The sequence below is a fragment of the Marmota flaviventris genome, chromosome 14, assembly GCF_047511675.1.
Source record: "Marmota flaviventris isolate mMarFla1 chromosome 14, mMarFla1.hap1, whole genome shotgun sequence".
NCBI classification, from domain to species: Eukaryota; Metazoa; Chordata; class Mammalia; order Rodentia; family Sciuridae; genus Marmota; species Marmota flaviventris.
In genome coordinates this window covers 9,402,727-9,429,653 of record NC_092511.1, presented here as the reverse complement: position 1 = coordinate 9,429,653, position 26,927 = coordinate 9,402,727, and positions in this window count along the sequence as shown.

Sequence of the window (26,927 nt, the reverse complement as noted above, 5' to 3'; positions counted from 1 at the left end):
TGTTTAAGATTATAGGCAGAAGCAAGGAAAACTGAACGGAATGCCAATGTCTTGGGGTCTTTTTGTTTGATAAGAATGAATTCTGTTATGTAAAAATGTGGATGTGTAATCCATGTGATTCTGCAATCTGTATTTGGGGTAAAAATGGGAGTTCATAACCCACTTGAATCTAATGTATGAAATATGATATTCAAGAGCTTTGTAATGTTTTGAACAACCAATAAAAAAAAGAATGAATTCTGTGTACTTCAGTGTACATTAAAATAATAGCCCAGTTGTTATTTGAAGGCATCTCAAAAGTGGTCACAAAACGATTCAAACACAGAATTACCTGAGAGTTAAAAGCAACTGGGCATTGTCAATAACAAACAAGAAGTCTTTGTCTGTCCACCTGTGGTTTGTAACACTAATCCAACCACAGTCAAAAACTCGGAGCTGTTATAGAAAGAGGTATAAGTGGTTGAAAGGAGGCTGTATGTTTTTGGTAATAAACTGAACATTGTTTTAAGGAAGGAATTATCTAGTTGTTTCTGTTGAGATGGGAACTCCAGCAAAAGAGGCATTTTCTATTTATGAATGATCCCCTTTGATCAGTTTCCTAATATGAACTCTCACTTGGCTTTCAGCAGGGCGTGGACATGAGCAGAGTCACTGACTGCAGGAAAATAACATTGATGTCTTTGTGAAGAGAGAAGTGACCTACATGTAGAATATGAAGCTTTAATTCAAAGATCACTATGGAACTTCCAATGTCATGAGCACAAAATGCATTCTTCCTAATCCTTTCTTTACATCAGTGTTCTACAATTCCAAGTTTGGGCAAAGGAGGTTAAATGGCTCTGAAGGGGATTATTAAAAAATAAGAACAAGGGCTGGGGATGTGGCTCAAGCGGTAGTGCACTCGCCTGGCATGCCTGCGGCCTCAGAACCACATACAAACAAAGATGTTGTGTTCAACGACAACTAATTAAACATTAAAAATTCTCTCTCTCTCTCTCTCCAAGACTTTCTGTCATATATATTCACATACACATGCACTCATATACATATATATATATATATATATATATATATATATATATATATATACATATACATATATATATATGTGTGTGTATATATATATATTAGTTGTAGATGGATACAATATTTTTATTTTATTTATTTTTTTAATGTGGTGCTGAGGATTGAACCCAGGACTTCACACATGGGAGGTGAGTGCTCTACCACCGATCCCACCCCAGCCCAAGACTTTCTGTCTTTGATTGAGGGATAAAATTCTGCTTCTGTTAAAATTCACAAAGCAAAAAAGAACACTCTCCATATTTCAGGGATTCACAGACCTGTTAGATCTGCTTGGCCTGGGTGTGGTTAGTGTGTGTCCCCTAGAGGTCCCTGTACCGGAAGCCTTGTCCTCAGTGAAGTGGTACGTGGACCTGGTGGATCATTTCACAGGTGAGATACAGTGTGAGGTGGTTAGGTCATCAGGAGCATTGTCCTAAGAAGAGATTAATGCAGTTCACTGAGAGTGAGTTCTCCTTAGAAGACTTGTTGTAAAGAGCAAGCCTGGTCCCTGAATCTCCATGGCTTCTTCTCCCACCATGTGATTATGCTGGTAGTGCTACCACCATTGAAGTATGACAGATGAGGCAGGACACCTAAGAATAGCAGGAAGCAGGTTTATTGGCTGCAGCCAGGTTCAAAAGGGGGCTTTTTGCCTTCATCAAATCAACCCTCTGAACCCTGAGTTCAAAAAGTTTCAGAACTTATACCCAGTGTATTAGGGGAGGGGCTATGAGGCTCACAGTGTGTAGAAGTTCATATAAAAACAGTTTGTGTTTTTTTTTGTATTGTTCCAGGCAACCAATTTAGGCCAAGGACACTCTGTGAACGTCAGTGTCTGGGAAAGGAAGAGTCCCCCTCCTCTTTCATCCTAGCAGCTGGCTAGCAGGACCTGAGATTCAGACATCTCTGTGAAGGCTCCAGACCCAGGCTCATCACACTCTACCTCCGCAAACACACCCCCGCCTGAAAAACCTGATGTAGAAATTCTTGCTGATAGTCTAAGAACAATTATGCTAAACAGAATTTTTGAGGGTCTCTGGAGAAGCTTAGTTATGGAAGGAGTCTTCTGGGTGGGGGTCTCTGGCCTGCTTCACCATGCTGTGCCATCCATCATGAGTCTCTCACCAGAGCTGAGCAGAAGTCAGTGTCATATCTTGAACGTCCAAACCAGTGGGCTGAATTCACTTTTTTACCCCTATGAAGCATTTGATAGCAGATATTTGGATAGAGCAACAGAAAACAGAGCTAATAAAACAAGATCCCTTCTCCAAAATGGCAACTATCAAGTACAGATATTAAAAAATGAACTCTAAATTTAGTAAATTCCCAGAAGCACCCAGTTTATGTGTAAGTCTGATGAACATCTGTTTTTTCAACTAGTAAAATGGTAGGGTGCAGGCAGGAATCTGCCCTAACTTAAAATATAATTGCTGAGATTAAGAGAATATGTTTAAAATATACAACAAGTATCCGACCCACAGTGCATAATCAGTAAATATTAGTGCTAATTATGATACAAGAGGTTCTACTTTCCTCCTAAGATATAAGGGCAGATGTTGGATATTGTGATAAATGATAATACAATGTTTAATGGCCTAAGTGTTGAAATAAATTCCAATCATTTGGGAAAGTACTTTCTTAGATTACCTACCTACCACAAGAAACATTTTCAAATAAAACAAAAAGGATATTCTATGCAGGTACATGGGAAAGTGCCTCATAGTTAAGAATAAATTTATCCCATATTTAAAGTATAAATTGTGGTCATTTTACTGAGAATGAATCCAACACCTCTATAAAACTATAAAACTGATGAACCTTGCTCAGCCTGTATCTAGCAACAGCTTCTCAACAGAGACTGGAGCTATCCTTACCTTGAAAGCCAAGATATTTGTCCTCTGCTGCTTTTCAAATATTTTGGATGTAAACACTTTTGAGGAGAAAATGCAGTATCATTATTCTCATGATGTTATTCTACATACATCATTGAACTGTATTTCCATAAGATATGTAATCTTAGTAAAAGTATATAATTGTTCTGGATAAGTCTGCATTTTATTTGTTTAATGATTGACACTTTAATGCATAAGATACTATGTCAACATTTATTAAATTTTAATTAGAAACATTTGCTTTAAACTGAAAAAAAGCAAACTTTTTTGGCATGTTCCAATACTTTATAAACTTTGTGATTTTCGAATGGTTTTTAAGTTATTATATTCAGTCTATTTTCTGTAGGGGAACAATAATATCACCCAATTATTAATACCTACGTCCAAAAATTTGCTTTGTTTCACTGTTTTCAGTATTTATTTGCACTTTTCACATTGGTTCTTTGTCCCTCCCACCACATACATTATAAGTGCCTCTGTAGCTATATCTATGCAGCTATGATATACTATTTATATGCCCAAACATTTATACATACCAGCATGCCATAAACTCAACACCATCATCATCACTATTGGACAGGGATTGTACATTTTGCAATACAGCTTTGTCCCTGAAACAATGTATTTTTGACATTTTCTGTCTTAATTACATACAATGCATTTCAGCTTTGTTTTTTGTGATCAATTTTCTTAACCTCTCATGTTTTCAGTTTGAATATCTGTAAAAAGGCAGTCATTAAAACGAGTGCCACATGTGATTGTAAAAAATAAGGTAAATATTCTACATCAGTTACTTTGTCCCTTACTTGGCTCTTGCTTGACAAACAGTATGTGCTCAATAAATGCTACTTACTCTATTCCTACCTTCTGAGTGTCATGAATTTGATGGTAGCAAATTCTTCATTCTCTCTCCAAATACCCATGTCAATTCTTTATTATATTTAAACATGAATAGAACAGTCCAATTCCATTGCATCTGTTAGGATGATGATCATCATATTTCTGGATTGCATCTATCATAGATTTAAAGTGGAGCTGTTCCATATTTATAACTTTTGCAATTAATGTATTTTCCAAATGCACACATTCAAAATTCTCCATATTCTTGACATTCAAAGAGAGAACCAAGGAATAAAGAACATTAAATTCTATCTCATCAAATGTAAGCAGCATATGCTATAGGTATATATAAGATTTTTCACGTTTACACGTTTATGTAATCAGACTGTCATTTGTATAAATACAGTGATAAATTCAATGCACAACAGATAATAAAGGTTCTGTCATAGAGTAAGGGTTTCTCACATTCATTGCAAAAAAATTAACAACTCAGTAAAAGACATTCTTGCTGCTGATGGCTTGTCATGGTCATGATAAGTTCAGTTTCATCCAGAAAAACTGTATCACAACACAGAAGAGCAGCTTGGGTGGTAGAAGGCAGACAAGCACAGCATATTTGTCTTTCATTCATTCATTCCTCTCTTTCTCTCTCCTTGTTTTAGATTTTTACAAAATTAATTCAAAACTCTATTTCATAAGTCTCATAAGTGAAAGCAAAAAGAAACATAAAAGAAAATAGCACCTAAAGTCTTAGTAAATTAATTATATTGCTTTTTCAATGTGGATATAGTGGGCACTAGAAAAGAAATCAATAGCTTTCTCGATTAAATAACTGAAAATTATCTGATAACAACCTGATGATCAATTAAGAGCTTTTCTCTTTTAAGACTCCTGTTAAAATAGTATTAGATACTCTGCTAAATAATTGAATTCTGGCCTAACAGGATCAAGAGCTCTGCACATCCACTCCTCCGTGAAACTGGTGAAACATATTAAATAAACAAACAAACAAAATGAAAACATGCCTCATATAAACCCTCCAAAAATGGCTCTACATAACAAAACAAAGGAAGCAAACATATGCAAGAAAATATACAACAATACAGTAGGAAAGTCAGAGTCTGAGGTATTGAGTCAAGATGGTACCTTCCTCACTCCCTCCCAACTCATATGGTTTTTGTTTCTTCATAATTGTTTGCATTTTGCAGAACATTAAATAGAATCACAACAGGATACATATTTTTGATACTGGCCTCTTTTACTCAATATATGAATTCTGTTAAACAAGCCTGGAAGTATCAGTGGTCATTTCCTTTTCATTGTTGTCTAATATTTCAATAAAAACCATGACAGACTTTGTTTATCTCTTCACGGGGATACTCAGATTGTTTCTAGTTTTTGATATAGAGAGTAAGCTCATATTAACAATTGTATACACCTCTTTATGTTTATACATATTTCATTTTGCTTATGCAAATTCCTAAGAGTGAGATAACTAAGCCACAGGTTGGTATAAGTATATGTTCTACCTTAGAAGAAATTTTCAAAGTTTCCAAATGATTATATCATTTAAAACTACAAAATTAGGAGTGTTTAAAAATTTCCTTCCAAAATGCTTATACCAATTTGACATTCTCATGATAACTATGATGTTATCAGTTATTTTTATCATGTTTCACAAAGGAATTGTTCTGCAAAAATTTTGAAATAAAAAACAAAACCTGTTTCTTTACCAGAGACTAGTTTCAAAAGCAGTATATGTATCCCACATTTTTACATTGGGGAAACTTGTCTTTATTAATCTTAACAATTCTTATACTGAACCATTCACTTTTATGATCTCTCAATGTTAATATGATGTCATTTTTAAAATATTTTTTATAATTGATCCATGATGTCCCATTGAATAAACATTAATACCACTCCTCTATTGAACACATATTTATATTTTTCCAAATTATTTTTTTCTTTATTTTGGAAAATGCAATAAAACATTGTCACATATATCGGTACACATTTACGTGAGTCACATGTGGAATAGATTTATAGAAGTATAATTACCAGTTCAATATATGTGCATTATTTAAAAGTCAGTCATAAAATGGCCAATTTCCTACCAAAAATGCTTATTCTTCCAGTTCTAGCTATAATAAACTAGTTTGCAGCAGCGCACACATCCTACTAGAAAGAATTAGAACACTAAATACAATATTTTAAGTCTGTCTGAGGACATTGCAGGTGAATCAAGGGAGCTGGAGAAATGGGTGGTCATTTTATCTCTCTCGGTGATCTGTGCATTCTATAGTTGCTTTTATTCTTGAAGCATCCTCTAATTCATGATAAAAATAAGTATACTATGCATTTTATTGTTATCATTTCTTATTAATTATGTTTTTGAGTCAAAATAAGGAGCAATGCATGCTAATTGCCTATTAGAGTAAAGAATGTGTTCTTAATCCAGACTGACACTCACGGGTTCTTGGAGAATTGGTCAACTTGCTCCATCCTTGGATCCTCCCTTTTCTTGTAAAATGAAGATAATATCGAACCCTCAAAACTATAAGGAGAAAACATGAGATATAAAGCTTTTAAAGTTTTTTGTGCAAGAAAAGGGCCACTTGGAGAGTATGAATATACTTCCTCAACAAACCTCTCATTTCTTTTGCAGACCTTCCCTCTCTCTGCAGGACAGGGAGCTGGTTATCATCGCTGCATTATTTTGGTTGCTTCAGAGGAAGATACGTTAAAAGCCTTCCAGGTTTTGTTGCTTTCTCTGTGAGGAGCCTGCTTACTCGTTCTTAGTGGGAAGTCTGTTTTATGGGTCAATAATGGATTCTGTTCCCCCGGAGTTTAGTCAATCACCATGGTCTGAGGCACTTTGTGCCTTGATGCTAGCGGTTCAATTCAATGCTTTCAGGCTCTGAGCCCAGCCGGTGAGTTTGCCTGTTTCTCACCTGTGTTATCCAAGACTGAGGAGTTGGGGAGTGCATGCAGATCTAGAGGCTTACAAAAACACAGTGATCCTGCATGCAATTGGTAAAACACAAAAGACGTTCTCCAGCCTAAACAATTGTGAGGATACCTGGGAGCTATCCCCACCACAAAACCACACTCCTTACCTGCCTTGCAATCCATAGCATCAGCTGCAAACTGAGGATAGTCAGCTGTCTCCTGACAGAGCTCTGACGGAACCTGAGAGGCCACAGTCAATGCCACAAGCCCGTCCCCAGGCAAGCTGTCTTGTGATTTCCTGGTTTCACTTCAAAGTAACCCGTGGGTCTGTCTTTGTGCAGTCTCTTCTCCAGGAGCTCTAGGGTCATGTGCTCCTTGGCCAAGACAAGAAAATGAGCTCAAGGTCTGAAATTATTGGGGGCCATTTTTTAGTCGTTGCATTTTTGAACCTGTCACCTTCTGAAGTAGATCCCTTATGATATAAACTCTCCCACGCTCAGCTCTGCACTGACATCTGAGACTCTTCTATTCCTTCTAACACCGATTTCCTTCTGTCTTCTTCCAAAGAATCACAACACATACTACTCTGCACTGTCAGGTCTCAGGCAAAATCTCCATGTTCCATTATCAAATTTGAAATAAAAGTTCCTTTTTCCTTTGAAAATGTGGAACATACACAGGTATGCAAAATAACCAGACTTCAATCTCTCTGTGCTGAATTAGTTATTATGTCTGATCTTCTCTTCAGAGAAAAAAGGGTTATCAGGTGAAATATCACTTTCAGTTCATTGGGCTTTCTTTTTTTACACTGAAGTAGTTGTATGTTGTCACTTTTTGTGGTTTCTAGCAAAACTGCAATTAAAGACTGCTGTTTGTTTTGTTTTGAAGTGAAGTGAGAACTAAGAAAGAAACTCTCCAATCACAAAGTCCTGTAGCACAGGGTTAAACGTAGCTGAAGGAAACATTTTCTAATACATACCCTTTGGAGCTCTCAGAAAGAGTCTAACAAACAAAGCCTGGAACTGGCAATATTGAAATCACTGAAAATATCCCAGGCCCTAATGTAACAAACATCACAATGCAAAGGTCGCTGCATAGAAGAGAATTTAGGTTTTCATCATCATGAGACATCATACCAGCTTAGTGTGAGAAGGCAGAGTGGACACCAGGCATGAGCAGACACCTCAGACAGCTTCCCATCAGCAGCTTCACTCCAGGCGTTTGACAAGCACTGGGAGTCTCCATTCTCCACCACCTGGGTTGGCATTTGCTTAACTAAGATCATATGAGCAGCTACAACATACACCTCTCTGTGCAGATAACATGAAGGAGCATTGAAAGCATGCCCAACAGTGCCTGGCACAGAGAAAAGGCTGGGAGTAAATGTTAGAGTTTAATAAGAAAGTGATATTAAAATTTTATTTCTGATAAGAGCATTGTTCAATTTACAAGTATGAGTCCCTAGATATGATTTCCATTGTTAAGCATTTTGAGTTTTTTTTCAAAATAGCATAATGCATGAGTCATGAAAATAGGAATGGGAAGAAGCAGTGGAGATAATACACTGACATGTTGTTTTGCACATCTCAGTGTCACAGAATGTCACGTGTCTATCCTGTGTCTCCCAGCATGCCTTGCCACGGGAGAATCTGCACTTAACGGATGTGTACCATAATATGCATGGCACTTAACCTAAAATCCTCATGGTAAAGGCTTATCTCTATGGATTTTTTTTCCTTCAGAAATAACTATGGAACTTTATTGTGTAGAAAATGTTCTGTGAGGCTTAAGCTTTAGGTAAATCTCATCCAACCTTTTGACAGTACCTGTCCTCCTGAAGTTTCTTTCAAGACGCATGTGTTGGTTGGCAGTGCCAAAGGAGCCAGGCTAGCTGCTGACAGGCTGATAGTTACACATTTTATTTTATCACACTTCTGCTATTCTCATGCATTTTTATAAAATAATATTTTGCTCAGTAATAGATTTTTATATATAGATTCATGGATGACTTTGAGCTACTTATGGCAGTGACTTCTTAAATTTGAGATTTTATTAACATCAGGTCAATTTGTATTAAGGCAAGGTATACAGTATCTGTCCTCCTTAATTTTTTACACTCTAAGCATCTTGAACACTCCATTTTATTTTAACAATTTGAAACATTAAGAATGAACTTTTCTATTGGACTGGATTATAACAGACATAATAAGTATGCTCTATCTCTATGCATTTATTTAAATATTATATGTGTCCTTGTCTCCTTACTGTAGATAAATGATCTTGATTTAAGTATGACTTCTGAAATTCAAGATGGTATAAAAGCAATATGCATTCAGGAGAAACTGTTCTTCAAATTGTAAATTTTCCCAGGCTAGATATACACAGTGGGGTAATCTCTTGAAGGGCTGGACAGAGTCTACCAGCCACAGTCATGAAAGAAGCACCAATGGCCAAGGGATTGTCTGCACTATACTGTGTAGTCACCCTTTTTTTATATAGATATTGAATAAATTATATGAGTTATGCAGCACTTCATTACAAGACTGAATTTGTGTTAGATGAGTTTACCCAGCTGCAGCCTAATGTAGTGATATGAACACATGTACAGTAGCTATGCTGAGCTATGAGGCTTGCAACTTAGATTTATCAATGCATTTTTCAATGTACAATATTTTCAACTTTGAATAGTTTATTGGGGTGTAATATCATTCTAAGTCAAGGAACATCTTTACAATGAAACACAATGTTAGAAAGTTGCATAAATAATAAGAGTGTAGCTTGATGGATTTCCACAAGTGTAATGTATGTTGTTTAAAATGGTCCAGATCAAGAGACAGGACAGTACCATTAGCATGCAAGCCACTCGGTCTCTCCTTCGGTCACTATCCTCCAAAGTCAGCTACCATTCTCGCTTCTAACCTCATGAATGCACTGTAGCTTTTCTCGGTAGAATTTCTGGTTTCACTTCACAATGCTTTAGAATGTACATACAACATATCGGGTTGAGGGATTGCACACTGGTGACCTCTCCACCCTCCACCATTGTCTTTCCAATTCCTTGAGACCACAACAGCTCTGCCTGTTCCTTGAATTGCCAGAAGCGCCTCTGTACTGGGGCAAAGTACTAACACATCATTTCCACCTTTCACTCAGAACTAGAAAATGCCTTCTAAGAATTGCCACCAAGAAGCCAGGGGCAATGGTGCACCTGTATCCCAAGAGTCTGAGACAGAAGGATTGCAAGTTTGAGGCCAGCCTCAGGAACTTAGTAATACCTTGTCTCAAAATAAGAACATTTTTAAGAAGTGATGGAAGGTATAGCTCAGTGGTAAAGTATCCTGGGGTTCAGTCTGTTTTTTTTTCTTTGCAAAAAAAGAAAAAACAATCTCACCAAGGAAAGCCAGACCTCTCTCATCTTGCCCTTACCTGCATCTTTCCCCTTTGGTCACACCTTCTTCTGTACCTCTCTGGTGCCATCAGCAGTAGATGAATAGTGTTCTATTCAGTTTATCCTAATTTGTTTTTGATAGCAGCATAATTACCTTACAAGCTACTCAAATCTTATACCAAAAAAGAAAAATACTTCCATGTAATACAGGTAATATAATCTTGAGACCTGTTTTCTCTTTCCCAGCCTGAATACATACTTTTGGTTGAGATCAGGACCTGCATTGATGATAGGACTCAGGAGTAAGTAATTATTTCTGTCTTGTTTGAGAGAACTAACCAAAGGACTGAGATGGGCAAGAAAAACTGTTATAAAATCTTGGTTATGCTTGGCTCTTGATTAGAGATGAAGTAACATGGCTGTTTTCCTTTATCCGTAGCAAGCCACACATGGATCTATCATAGTGTGTTTCTGAATGTTTCTGCATGGATGTTGCTCTCTGGTGTCAAGTTGCAGTCCTTGAAGTTCAGTTGCAGCTATCAGCTATAATTTTAGTCCCGGAACCTGAGTCAGGGCTTTAGTAGACTGTTTGGTTTGGGCACTCAAGAGTTCACACATGTTAAGTACATTCACATTCTAGTAAGTTATTATCAGAACCTGCTAGTTATCCTAGTGATGCATAGAGACGAGGCTGTATGTTCTGGACTAGAGAAGAATGTGCCCAATGTTATAGACATTTTTGAGGCTCAGCTCCAATCACACCCCTTCTGCTGGCCTTGTGACAATTGCTCTGGACCCACTTAAGCGGTTATCTCTGTAAGCTGGCAGCGGGGAAGGGTTTTGCTTTCTGATTCAGTTGTGCTCATCAAGTAGGCTCCTGAGGTGCACAAGGCTCCCTGTGGCTCTTGCTCGCATGGCCCATGGGACTTCTCCAAGGCCTGGCTCCTGCAGTGTGGGTGACTTCCCCAGCATTTGCTTCTGCAAAACACATACTTCCTCTGTGTCCAGGATCTGCAGCATGGGCAGATCCCAGGAGCAGACTCCTGGGGAATGTGCAGGGTCCGCAGTGCCCAGGGCCTATGCTGCACAGCAGCCAATAGCACACAGTGGCCAGAAGCCATCCCCAGAAACTCAGGGAACCAATGGTCCTGTCTTCCAAAGAACGAGGTGAGTCTACAGAATGTAGAACTTTCAGATTTAAAATTTGAATATCCTTGGCCAAGTCCACAGGAGCTTGTCATTCTTTGGGCAAGTACCCTGCACTAGGTAGTTTAGTGGCATCTGGCAGGACACTACCTCCACCAGGAAACTCTGCCCAGAACCCCAAAACCCAGGCTCCAGTGTGCCTTCAGGGCACCTTGGCCACTTCTGTGCCTACAGCAGACCTGAGGTGTGACCTCAGATTTCAGGATGGTGGCAGAGCTTTAGGCACTCCTTCTTAGCCTAAGGCGGCGGGCTGCTTGTACCTAAGTGCTTGTCCCAGGTTGTTTAGAGTTCTTTTTACTTCTTCAGTAGCCAATGCATTATGGCTCCAATCTTCTGTCATACTTAACAATTCTTCTTATGAAATCTTCCATCTCCACATTTCTATGTAGCTTTTCTTTGTTGTTTGTATCCTGACTGGTATGGAGTTAGATTCATTTTTTTCCCCAGCTTTATCAAGTCTATTTGACAAATAAAAATTGTATGCACTTCAAAAGGTGATATTTTGATATGCATATATATATATATTATAGGGTGATGATGAAAATTAAGTGAATTAATCAAGCTGATTGACTTATGTAGTATGTTGATATTTATCAGATGTTGAACTACACCTCTCTCACAGTATTGGACAAAATCAAAATATTTCATTTTAGAACCATTTTTAATCAGATAATTTTTAACTGCACAGAAGAATATAAAAGTTCAAGAACTGGACGCTAATTGTTTCCATCTTGGTACATTCCAGAAGGGCCATGGTGATGAAATTTTGTTTAGAATCTTAAATAATAAATGGCCCTGCCTCCATATAGCTGGGGATAGGGACTTTCAGAATCTACCCTTCTGGAGTTGACCCTTTGGGGTGTATGTTGAGCATAATGTTCCCAGTTGTTATTTCTGTGGTCTTCATGGGGAGGTCCAGATCCACAGGGACTGAAGTGGGATTCCACAGTGTCAAAGCTTAAGTGTTCAGTTTAGAGCGTGGAGCTCGTGACTGTGAGGGTGGGTATCAGGTCAGGGGCTGCTGTTGGAAGGGAGCATCCTCCCCAGGTGAAGCCACAGGATCGGAAGCCTGTTTCAGGGGCCCATCAAGCTGACAGGGGGGTGGTTAATATCCCTCCTGAAGTACTTGGTACATGGAGGATCTCGTAGCTTCTTGTACACTCAGGGTTGACCCTTGATCCTTAATGGGCAGTTAAGTAATGCCTCCTCAGCGTCACTGCTGGGCGCTGCCCCAGGGTTTAAGGTACCAGAGGTCTACTGCTCATTGGCATCTATTCTCATCCTATAACCATGGTCATGTTCCATTGTCTTGCTCTTCGTCCTGTGGCTCCTTTGACAGACACACACACACACACACACACACACACACACCTCTCTCTATCTCTCTCTCTTTCTCTCTCTCTCTCGTCCTGTGTTGCCTGAGCCTTCAAAGCTACTTCTTTACAAGCTTGGTCCAATTTTTGTTGTTGATGTTTGTTTTATTAGGAAGGATGGTCTGTGGTCCCTATTCTTTAATCTTGTCTAGAATTTTTTTTTGTAATTTTAATTTTTTTTTTACTATTGTTATTTTATCGTGGAGACTGAACTATGAGTGGAATTTTAAATACCTTTTAAAAATAAAGCATTGAGTTACTGTGTTAAGCTGCACTCCCACAGAAGTGGAGAAAAGCAGCATAGTTCACACGGCGAGTGGTCCAGTTGTCAGGTTCCATAGGAAACTTCGTTCCAAAACAGTGTTAAAAGACTATACTTGAAGCTGATGTTTTGAGGGCCAAAGTGGGGGCCCTGTCTCCCATCTAAGGAGATGTAGAACCTCAGTGGACCTTGAGACTCATGGAACTCAGCCAGGTGTTTTCAGAAGTTTCTCCTTAGGTAGGATTCAGACCTTCTTGTTATATCTATTAAATAAAGGAAAATTCTAAAAAGAGGAGTGACCTTTTTTCCTTCCAATGTCCTTTATTTTTCAAGATTTGTGTGGATAGTGCAGTGTTGATACGATAGCTGTTGTGGTGACAGTTTTGACCTAAGACTGATGAGCTAGAAAACAGAGATCTCTTTGGTAATTTAAAAGACTTAACACAAGTTTTGCTTTATTTCTCAGGTATGGAAGGCACATTGATGCCATCTAAGAGGAGGAATTAGAACATTTGACTGATTTTTTAAAATTTTACCCAAAATTCTCTTTAAGTTTACCTCTTTGCCAACTCCCAGTGAAATTTTTCAAGTTACTTTTGTCCTGAAAAATGGGATAATTTGTATCAAAAGTCTTAGCAAACCAATGTCTGAAAAGAAAAGCAATTGGTAAAAATAATTCTGCTACACTATTTAGCAGTTGCTCCCCAGTGGTAAAGGTTTATGTCCTTAGAAATACCACAAATGGAACAGGCTACATATTGCAAGTGAATGTTTTCCTTTAGGCACTGAAACTTCCCCAGCTGCATAGTTGTAGTGTCCTTCTGGTTTATAAGTTTCTCAAATGCACTCCACCATTTGCAGCAGAGTTGCAAGTGGAAAGCAAGGTTTCAGGGAAGAACAGTGATGAAGAAGTTTTGAGAACGCCAAGTCACATGCTTTTTATTCCACTATTGAAAAATAAAGGAATAGAAGGTAATTGTGAGGGAATATGAACCCGGACATACATTATCAAGGCCTGGGCGAGCTCGGTTTAAAATCATGCTTTCTCAGAGACAACACATTTTACAGAGAAAAATTACTATTTATATAAACAGTGTTGAGCACAGCACAGATCATTTGGCTTCCTTTTCAGTTTATGAAATATGACTGAGTGCTTAGTCTATTGGGCGTATGGGTGTATGGATGTGTTTGCTGTGTCCATATGTTTGGGGAACATTTTGTATTCATTTAATCATATATTACTCCATGCAGAATTCTGTCTTGGAAGATTACACAGTGCGTATAAAATAATGTCATTGCTGCTCCCACAGGGGAGGGAGAAATTGAGAAAAAAAATGCAGGAAAAGATGACACTCAAATTTATCATGTTTATGATTTTCTTTGAGATAGAAAATCTTATCCTTTTTTGTCTTTACTTATATGAATCTCATTAGAAGCAAAGAGAACAACTGAAAGGATTCAACATCAGATGATTTGAAATTTAATTTCTACTCAATAATCAAGGCAAGAAACTTCATCAAATTTTATATGACCCTTTATCTACAAATAATAATCATAATCCTTAGCCGTAGGTATTTTAACATAATAAATAAGGTAATAGGAGAACAGTTGCCTACCATATTACCTGTCTTATACCAAGTTTTAAAATACAATTGTAGTTGAATCAAATACAATTTGAATTAGATCTTATATGATAAGGTCCAAAAATTTAATCTTACAAACTAATATTCTTTTATTTTGTTGGCAATGTTTTTGGAATTCTGGGCTATATTGATGTTCAGTAATAATCAGAGTGAATAAAATGGGAATAAGAGTGATTTGAAGGTACCCATACTTATCGATATATACATGTCAAATTACACTGTGAACTCCACACTTAAGAACGCTAAAATGATGAGAATATCAAAACAATATACAATAACATTAAAAATGAAATACTATGATACTACTAATAGCAATATAAGAATTCAGGGAGAAAAGACATGAATGCTAACATTTTTTTTTATTTTTGCCATCTAAATCTTTTCTTTTTTTTATTGGTTGTTCAAAACATTACAAAGCTCTTGACATATTTCATACATTAGATTCAAGTGGGTTATGAACTCCCATTTTTACCCCGTATACAGATTGCAGTATCACATCGGTTACACATCCACGTTTTTACATATTGCCATACTAGTGACTGTTGTATTCTGCTGCCTTTCCTATCCTCTACTATCCCCCCTCCCCTCCCTTCCCATCTTCACTCTCTACCCCATCTACTGTAATTCATTTCTCTCCCTTGTTTTGTTTTGTTTTTTTTTTCAGTTCCCCTCACATCCTCTTATATGTAATTTTGTATAACAATGAGGGTCTCCTTCCATTTCCATGCAATTTCCCTTCTCTCTCCCTTTCCCTCCCACCTCTCGTCCCTGTTTAATGTTAATCTTTTTCTAATGCTCTTCCTCTCTGCTCTGTTCTTAGTTGCTCTCCTTATATCAAAGATGACATTTGGCATTTGGTTTTTAGGGATTGGCTAGCTTCACTTAGCATAATCTGCTCTAATGCCATCCATTTCTCTGCAAATGTCATGTTTTTGTCATTTTTTAGTGCTGAGTAATACTCCATTGTGTATAAATGCCACATTTTTTAATCCATTCATCTATTGAAGGGCATCTAGGTTGGTTCCACAGTCTAGCTATTGTGAATTGTGCTGCTATGAACATCGATGTAGCAGTATCCCTATAGTACGCTCTTTTAAGGTCTTCAGGGAATAGTCCAAGAAGGGCAATAGCTGGGTCAAATGGTGGTTCCATTCCCAGCTTTCCCAGGAATCTCCATACTGCTTTCCAAATTGGCTGCACCAATTTGCAGTCCCACCAGCAACGTACAAGTGTACCCTTTTCCCCACATCCTCGCCAGCACTTGTTGTTTGACTTCATAATGGCTGCCAATCTTACTGGAGTGAGATGGTATCTTAGGGTGGTTTTGATTTGCATTTCTCTGATTGCTAGAGATGGTGAGCATTTTTTCATGTACTTGTTGATTGATTGTATGTCCTCCTCTGAGAAGTGTCTGTTCAGGTCCTTAGCCCATTTGTTGATTGGGTTATTTGTTTTCTTATTGTTTAATTTTTTGAGTTTTTTGTATACTCTGTATATTAGGGCTCTATCTGAAGTGTGAGGAGTAAAGATTTGTTCCCAGGATGTAGGCTCCCTATTTACCTCTCTTATTGTTTCTCTTGCTGAGAAAAAACTTTTTAGTTTGAGTAAGTCCCATTTGTTGATTCTTGTTTTTAGCTCTTGTGCTATGGGTGTCCTATTAAGGAATTTGGAGCCCGACCCCACAATATGTAGATCAGAGCCAACTTTTTATTCTATCAGACACAGAGTCTCTGATTTGATATCAAGCTCCTTGATCCATTTTGAGTTAACTTTTGTGCATGGTGAGAGAAAGGGATTCAGTTTCATTTTGTTGTATATATATTTCTAGTTTTCCCAGTACCATTTGTTGAAGATGCTATCCTTCCTGCATTGCATGCTTTTAGCCCCTTTATCAAATATAAGATAGTTGTAATTTTGTGGATTGGTCTCTGTGTCCTCTATTCTGTACCATTGTTCCACCTGCCTGTTTTGGTACCAGTACCATGCTGTTTTTGTTACTATTGCTCTGTAGTACAGTTTGAAATCTGGTATCGCTATACCTCCTGATTCACACTTCCTGCTTAGAATTGCTTTTGCTATTCTGGGTCTTTTATTTTTCCATATGAATTTCATGATTGCTTTGTCTATTTCTACAAGAAATGCCGTTGGGATTTTGGTTGGCATTGCATTGAACCAATAGAGAACTTTTGGTAATATCGCCATTTTGATGAACAGGGTATATTTTTCCATCTTCTAAGATCTTCTTCTATTTCTCTCTTTAGATTTCTGTAGTTTTCATTGTATAAATCTTTCACCTCTTTTGTTAGGTTGATTCCCAAGTATTTTATTTTATTTTTTTGAGTATATTATGAATGGGGTGGTTTTCCTCATTTCCTTTTCAGAAGATTTGTCGCTGGTATACAGGAATGCCTTTGATTTATGTGTGTTGATTTTATATCCTGCCACTTTACTGAATTCATTTATTAGAATGCTAACATTTTTAATGGTAGTTTTTCTGGGTGAAAATATGGGTTAGTTCTTTGCAAATAATAATAATCCTGTTTTACATTCTAATAGATTCCTGTATCTCAAGAGCTCCATGCACTGTGCCATAGAAGATCTAGGGATGACATTTGAGTTGTGATCTTTGAAGGAAGAATGGTTTTTCAATTCAAAAACAGAAGATCTGTCAAAGGTCATGAAACACCATAAGAAAAGATAGACAAAAAACAGTGAGAACTAATGACATTTAGGAAAAATTAATCCAGTTTCACAGCACTATATTCATACAAAAAATATTCATTGAATTCTTCTAGAAACTATGCACTCTAGTAGGTACAAGCAATGTGTATTTTATAGTTATGGGGGCAGTGTTCTGAATGTGTCAATTAGGAAAATATTTTAATAATTTATTGTCCAGATATTCTGTAAATTTTGTGCTTCTTAAGTTAAATTTTATTTTTAACTTACAAACAATAATTATACAATTTATAGGATACAATGTGATGTTGCAACACACGTATCCTTTTTGGAATTATTAAATCAAGGTCACTAGCATATCTACCACCTTAAACACTAATCATTTCTTTGCCCTGCAAACATTCAAATTTTTCATTCAGTGATCTTGAAGCCTACATTATTGCTAACTGCTTGTGTCCCACTGTAAAATACAGAACCAGGACATTCCTCCTAGCTAACTGTAACCCTGCATGTACATGCTGATCAACATGCACCCTCTCAGCCTCTGAGATCCATCATTCTGCTCTCTACTTTGGTGAGTTCAACAGGTTTATATTTTACATTTACCTGAAATTATATGTTATTGGTAACTCTGGGTTTGGTTAATTTAACATGGAATAATGTCTTCTTAATCCATAAAATATTGCACATGACAAAATGCGTTGTTTTTCAAGGCTGTCTAGTAGTCTACTAGGTTTGTATGACCCATGTCTTAAAATCCATTCATTCTTTGATGAACTCTTCCATTGTATCCATTTCTTGGGTTTTATGAATAATGTTGACCTAAACATGGGAGTAAAAATATCTCTTTGGCATCCTGATTTCAATTCCTTATTCCTTTGGTGTAAGCCAGTGGCAGGATTGCTGGATTACATGATAGACCTATTTTTAGTGTTCTGAGAGTTTGAGAACTCCATACTGTTTTCTAAATTATGCAGCAAAAGAAACAATCAGTGAGATGAATAGAGAGCCTACATTTTGGGAGCAAATTTTTACCACTTGCACATCAGATAGGGCATTAATATCTAAGGTATATAAAGAACTAAAAAAGCTAAACACCAAAAAAAGCCCAGTAAATAAATGGACCAAGGAACTGAACAGACACCTCTCAGAAAATGATATACAATCAATCAACAAATATATGAAAAATGTTCAACATCTCTAGCAATTAGAGAAACGCAAATCAAAAACTACTCTAAGATTTCATCTTACTCCAGTCAGAATGGCAGCTATTAAGAACACAAACAATAAGTGTTGGCACACTCTTACATTGCTGGTAGGACTGCAGGTAGGTGCAGCCAATATGGACAGCAGTATGGAGATTCCTTGGAAAGCTGGGAATGGAGCCACCTTTTGTCCCAGCTATCCCACTCCTTGGTTTATACCCCAAAGATTTAACAACAGCATACTACAGGGACACAACCACCTCAATGTTTATAGCAGCACAATTCACAATAGCTAAACTGTGAAACCAACCTAGATGCCCCTCATTAGATGAATGGATAAGGGAAATGTGATATATATGCACAATGGAATATTAGTCAGCAATAAAAGAATAAAATTATGGCATTTGCAAGTAAATGGATGGAGATGAAGAATATAAACCCAAGTGAAGTAAGCCAATCCCCAAAAACCAAATGCTGAATGTTTTCGAATGTTTTCTCTGATATAAGGAGGTTGGTTCATAGGGGGGTTGGGAGTGGGGAGCAGGGGAGGATTAGACGAATTCTAGATAGGACAAAAGGGTGGGAGGGAAAGGGCGGGGGCATGGGGTAAAAAAAGATGCTGGAATGAGATGATATCATTACCCTAAGTATATATATGAAGACATGAATGGTGTGAATATACTTTATAAACAACCAGAGATATGAAAAATTATCCTCTTAGGTGTGTAATATGAATTGTAATGTATTCTGCTATCATATATAACAAATCAGAATTTAAAAAAAAAACATGAACAGAAAGTCTTGTTCACCTTGTCTTCTGTTTTTAAATCCTTGGTAACATCTTTGTAACTAATCCACCTGCATCAAATTTATATTATTTTCAGTTTTCTGACTTTTATGACAATAAACTAGTAACAATGGGACTTTCTCTGTGTGTTTAGTGTAGATGAAAACTGAAAGGATGTCATCAGGCCGGAGAAGATTTTAAGCTGATATTCATTTTATGATTATATTATCTCCTCTAAATGCAAATTGAAATTTTGAATACAATAAACATAATTTACATTATGCATGCTTAGAAGATTTTTTGTTGAAATGCAAAGAAAACGAAAAGTGAATGTGTCACAAGTTTTGAGGCCAGCCTCAGCAATTTAGGGAGTTTCTACCTCAAAGCAAACAATTAAAAGGGCTTGGGATAGAGTTGACTGGTAGAGCCCCACTGGGTTCAAGCCCCAGGACCATAAACAAACAAACTAAAAGATGTAAGAAAGAATAGGTGTGATAATGTGAACTGCTTTTAAAGTTTATCCTTATGATAAGGTGGCAAACAGTTTTCAATGAACAAAGTAATATGGGAGAAAAATTTTGACATAAAAGTATATTTCTTATAATAGTACCTGTTTTAATTATACAGATTATTGAAATTAACAAATGTAACCATGCTGATCAATGTGTAGTTGAATATTAATTACATTATCATATGTAGTTCTGTGATATTTTTTGTGTGTTTGTTCACTATTTAATCTGTGATTGGCCTGAGAAAATGCATCATGGTAAAATAAAAACTGAATATTTTTCTTTCAAATTATGAAATATAGGACTTAAAGTATATCAAGTCTATCTATATTGAACATTTCAACAAATTGAAAGTATAGAAATAAAGAACATTAACTTGTAAGTATAAATTACAAGCTTATGGACATGTAAAACACTGACCTACTGAACATACAGGTGCTTAACACAGTATGAAATAAAAATACATTAAAGCATTTTCATTGCAACTTCTTAAGTTACTTTAAAATATAAACACACACACACACACACATAAATACTCAAATTAATTCTTCCAGTGATGAAGAAATTTACAGTGATTTAGCTTGAGACTTTGATATGTAAGGCAATAAAACCTAAACGTTTCATTGGAGTTAAAAAAATACTATACTCCTCTGAGGATTTTCTTTCGGATTTAGCTACTTGTGTGTAAATTTCAACAAATCATATGAGCTGCTATTTACTACTAATTTGTCTATGCCAAACACTACTCCAAGGTTTCAAATTGCAGAATGCTCACAGCTCAGTCTTGAGAAATATTGCCACTCTCTCCATCTTTTAGAGGATAACACTGAGGAAAAGAGAATTTAGGAAATTTCTTAGAAGTAATTTATTGGATACAGGCAGAGTGCTGTGGCTTGCTACTCTTTACTGGCAGGTAACAAAATATTACACCAATGCACAAACCTGTGTGCATTTAAAAGTGCTTAATTAAAACACCTGCTAAGAATTGTGAAACAATGTGAGAATACTCCAATGTCTAAATAAGGTAAAAACTTCAGGCTGTCATATGGCACTGTAAATGTGTTCAATAACAAAAGCATGTATTCATATCAATTTTATTAATTTTACCACCAATAATGACTTACAAAATTGTCAATAATCACTTTTAAAAGCACTTTAATCGAAGCCAGTTGCCAAAGAAAAAAATCACATTTGTTATATCTAATAGCACTAACCATAACAGAAATATTTCTATTAAGTACAAATAATTAAGGAAGTTATAAAGAACTTCATTTTGATCATGGATAATTGACATTAGAATTTTATTTCAGTCATCTTGTATTGTAAAATGCCATCTTGACTAAAATTTGTTTCAATTAGCCATTTAGTAAAATATATGCTGTTTATTTTTTATTTAATTCAATTTTTCATTATTGATATTTCATTACTTTAAAAGCTTTGCTTAAAAATCCATAAATCAGAGGTTATGAATTCATGACCTGAGTGCAGAATCTAGCCAATAGATATGTAATATTGTTCTGCATAGTCTTTTATTCTTGCTTGGGTTTGGTTAATACTTTAAAATAGATGTTTCATAAAAATCCAACTGTCTTTAAATTTATGAGAAAAATCAGATTAAAAGATCTAATAATGGCATAGCGTAATTTTAGACAAAGACTCAGTAGTATTATCTCCATGGAAATTAACCTGTCCAGTCTCCTGTAGTTTCTACCACTCCTCCTTTTATAATCATAGATCATACATATTCCTACTTAGAGATGTCAATCGATTTTTATTTTTAATAGTTTTTAATTAAAATATGACACAAATGGAGATTTATGCACATATCAGAAGTGCAAGTTCAGTGATTCGTCATGAAAAGAGTCTTGTGGACATACAACTACCAAGACTAAGAGCTGGTCACCACTAACTCTTTCCCCAAATAACCACCATCCTGACCTTTATACCATAGATTAGTTCATTCTGTCTTTTAACTTCCTATGGTTTTATCCAGACAGTATACTTTAATCAATGCTATTCTTCTAAAATTGACTTGTCTCATTCAATTGGATGAAAGTGAGATGATGTTTTCTGTAAGATGTGATAATTACATAAAATCACATACATTTTATTTATGTATCTGTCTTACTGTTGGAAGATGTTTGCCGTATTTATAGTTGAGGATTATGAATAGAACTTCTATAAACATCATTCTACTTGTCTTTTTGTGAATATGTTTGTCCATTTGTGTTAATTTTATGGGTTAAATTTCTGGGTGATTAGATAGGCTTGTGTTTGTTATGTTCAGCTTCAGGAGAGACTGGTTGGTAGTTTCCCAAACAGTTCATCAATGTACATGCATCCAGGATGAAATTTCCAGTTGCTCTATAATCTCACAAGTGCTTGTCATCGATGTTTACATCTGTTATACACATGAATTCGTCATTCTGTTATGTATTCAGTGATATCATGTGAATTTGCATTTCCCTAACATTTAATGAAGTACGGGAATTTTCATGAATTTATTAGATTTTTTGTTTGGTTTACTTTGTTTAGTGCCTATTTAATTTTCTGGTCACTTTCAGCTCATTTTCTGTTGGGTTCTCTGTCTCTATAGGGTTTATGTATATACTTGTTATGTATGTAAATTACATGTGTGTTTGTATCTTTATTTGACTATCTCATATATATTTTGCAAGCAACATTACCCAAACCTGACTTCTTTTATACAAAGTCAATATCCTTGTTCTTATGAACAAAAACCTACAACTTTAATGGATTCCAATTAATCAATCTTTTCCTTCATTCCCAGTACTTTCCATGTGTCATACAGAGCAATTTACCTACCTCAAGATACCCTCCTGTATTTTTAAATGTTTAATTCCTCTGTAAATTAATTCAGTATTCCTGGATTTGATTTAGTATAATATGTGATATAAAATCAAGATCATCCTTCATTTTCCCTAATAAATATCTATTTTCGCATTTTACATTTCAGTATGGAATATGTTATTTGGCTTACTTCTCATCAGAATCCCCTAGGATACAGATGTTTTGGCTTACATATTTGACACCTGAGGGCTGTATTTATAATTACAGCTTAGTGAGACACAGAGGCAAAGATAAATGGCTACTCCATGAGAATGTTGAGTCTTCATTGCAGCTGTCTTCTTCATAGGTTTGATAGTTACAAATGTTCAGAAAGAAGACATGTAATGATCATTTCAGATTATTTATTTTATCTGACAATAAGACTAAACCATATTTTCATCATTGATTTATTTTTCCATTTGACATGCTGCTCTGTACACAGTAGTAATAAATCAATAATTATTAAAAATTGGCTTTAAATGGCATCTCATTTGAATTGTAAACTAAAAATCTCATTTTATCTACTAAAATTGAAATGCTCTCCTGCTTAGACTAATAGTAGACATCCTTACTCACATTTTTAGGGGAATAAATGTAGATAACAGGTGTTATGGTATGAAACATACTGTGACCTGTTGATGAGGTAATATCATTGGACCTGCATATTAAATTACTGGAGGGTTAGAAGTCACTTTCCTCCTTACTTTTAGTGGTGAGAGTATGGAAAAATTCACATATTGCATATAAGAAGACAGACTGTAAGTATCAATGAATGTTGGTAAATGTCATTGGATATAAATATAGTAAGAACATTTCTTCTAGACTCTCAAATTATTAATAAGAATATTAATTAATGATAATTAATAGTAATTAATATAAATGATAATAGAAATGATAAAACATTAATTATCACCAAAATTGACAAAATCTAACACCACCTAAAACATATTTATTTATTTGTTTGTTTGTTTTTGTCTTCTCCCCATAACTGGCAAGAACCGTAGACAGGGTTTTTTGTTTTTTTTTTTTTTCTTTCATGGCATTGCTATATGACCCAAGTGTATTGGCACTCAGTAAATATTTTTATGTGAATAAATGTAGATAACAGGAAATATCCACAGTAATACAGTCAGATAGATGTTTGGAAAGACATACTTAGTAGAAAACTTTTTCTCTCACTGTAGGAAATGGTGTCTATATCCCCACCATTCTAAGTGGATCTCAGAAGTGAGTTAGTGAGTTTGCCATTTCTAATATAATAACATTGAGAGATGAACAAAAAACACATGCTTCTCCAATCTTGGGAGATGGAACACCGCAGTATGTTTCATACCACACCACCTCAGAAGATGGAGTGTCCATGATTGCTACCGGTGTTCAGTAAACATCAGAGACCCAAACATGTTGCTTTGGAAATATGTTAGCTGACAAAGAGGAAATCCACAGGCGAATCACCTTCCAGAGGCATTCTGTACATCACATCTAATGAAATTCACATTACTGTATAACATGACATTAGTTATGCTTGGTACCAGAAGTCAAAAATAGACACTGGAGCCATTTCCTTTATTTGAGCTATAAAATTAAGATAAATATTTTTATTACTCTATTTGGAGTGTGAGTTCCAATAAGAGAGGGAACAAAATGAAGATTCCAGTGATGTGGGCCCTTCAGGTTCAATGCTCAGAGGGAAGATATGTCTTAAAAAAAGAACACCTTCTCCATAGGAGGAAGAACTCAAAACACTCCTAACTACCATTTATCTTAATATAACATGAAGAAAACATTCATCTTCTAAAAATTCTAAGTCATCAACTGATTTTAACATGTGTTTGAGACTAGAATTTTCATGGCCTTCTACACAAGAATAATGTTAAGAACATTTTTTTTTTAATTTGTTTTAATTAGTTACACATGACAGTACAATGATCTTGACAAATCATACATTTGAATCAAAAGGGATATAATTTTTTGAGGGACTTAAACCAATATTAGAGAATATGTGCAAGGAAATTCCAAGGGATATGAAGTGTAAATGAGTGAACAACATAAAAATGCCTTTATAAATGAGTTACAGATCCACATACATTACAAATATTGGAATTAAGAAAGAATGCAAATTTATTAGGTTGTTAATAGGTTAATAACATAAAGTAGATATTAAATAGGATCAAGAAGTAAGAGATTACTAAGATGAAACAGAATTATTAGAAAAATATTTAAATTGCAATTTATATTTTAAGGAATGAAAATATAAATGTATATGTATGGATACAGGCACAGTTAGTCAAAGTTACAATCTGATGAAATTAATCATCATAGAAAACAGAGATCAAATATATGAAAAATAAGAGTAAAAAACACCATTAATAGAGTGAGTCTACATATATTTATAGAGAATAATTAAATCACATGGTGGAGAAAAATTGGAGTGGAAAATACTTAAAGATATATTGATACAGTATCTTAGTCCATTTTCTGTTGCTATCACAAAATACTTGAGGTCAGATTCAAAGTTTTGGAAGCAGGGACTTTCAAGATCAGACAGCTACATGTGGTGAGGGTCTTAAATCTGTATCATAACATGGGGGTGCCATCAACTGGTGGGAGAATGCACCAGAGTGGTGAGTAGTCACATGTGGAGAGACACCTGTGTTAGATACAGACCTAGGGGAGTTGTGAGGCTCCCTGAATCACCCCCTCTCATGTTAATGAACCCAGCCCCAGAAGAGTGAGAATGTGTACTGGTAGGAAAAGCTTCAGTACTGCCAAAGACCCCAGCACCTCTTTAAGGCACCACCACCCACACTGCCACACTGGGGACCATAGTTCCACTATATGAAGTGTTGGTGGACAAGCAATATCCAAATCAGAACATAGAGACTCTCCTAGAATTAACAAACAGCACATACCTTTAGATTCCTACATCCCCAAAAGTCACCAGCCATTAGTAAACAAAGGAGTGCTTTTGATTGCTTAATTATGATGATGTAAAATATCAAAGTCAAATAGAAGATTTGAAAAGCAGAGATAAAGGTCAATGAGTATATGACACACACCAAAAAATTTAGACTGGTAACACTGGCCTCACTAGCAAGAGTATGATCCAGGTTACTCTGTAATATATACAAAGGGCTGATTAAAAAAAAAAAAGTATTATTTTAAAAACAGAATACATGAGAATAAAAAATAATCTAGGTTAAAAAACTTGAGAGATTGCTTTATCAATACATGCATATTAATATAACTCCTAAAGAATATAAATTAGAAAGGAGATAAAAGATCCCAGAAGCAAATATTCAAATATTAATAATAATAATAATAATAATAATAATAATATTTAATTTGTAAGAACTATAGATCCCAAATAAGAAATAGATAATTGAGATTTAAAATGTTTAAGCTCCATTAAAATTCAGGGGATAAATAATATTGATTCATTTAACAATTATGTTTTAATTTTTAGTTAATTAATTATGTGTATGAATGTATACCTATGTTAGAATTTCTAGAGCAATCACTAACATATGCCAAGTTAAAATTTTCTAACTGGTAGTGATGAAAAAATAGAATAAACACACCAGAAACGGTTAACAAAAAACATAAAAAGTGGGCAGGGTTGTGCCAGTGGTGGAGTGCTCGCCTAGCATGTGCAAGGCCCTGGGTTCCATCCTCAGCACCACATAAAATAAAGTAAGGACATTGTGTCCAACTACAAATAAAAAAATAAATATTAAGAAAACATAAAAATCAAGAGCTAGCCAAGTATAAACCAGTCACAAAATTATTCTTGAGTTGAGCATGCTTATTTCAATAAAGGGTAAGTAATATTAAATCCATGTGCTGAGTTTATTGAATTTTGGAAATCATTAAAGGTAGTCCTAGGAGTGATGAAAATTATTTGTCTGAAAATTTACACTATACCTAAAATTTTCTCTTTAGTTTAGTAATTATTCATGTACACAATTATCACCTCAAGTCTGCGCAAGGCAATCTGTCTCTTTTTGTATCTTCTAAGCATTCATTAAAGAGCAGAAAACAAGGCATTCTTCCAGATTTCTTTTTCCATGAAATCTTGACTGAAATTCACATGTATTTCATAGAGTTCTTTGGTTCATAGATTTTTAGTTCAAAACTCTATGTGATTTTTTTAAAAAACATTTTAAACATGTTCTAGTGTTGGGGATTGCAAAGGGGCCTTGTTCATTCTGAGCTCACAATCTCCTGCTGAGCTACATCCTCAAACCTCAATTCTAATTTTTAATGCAGTTTTTCT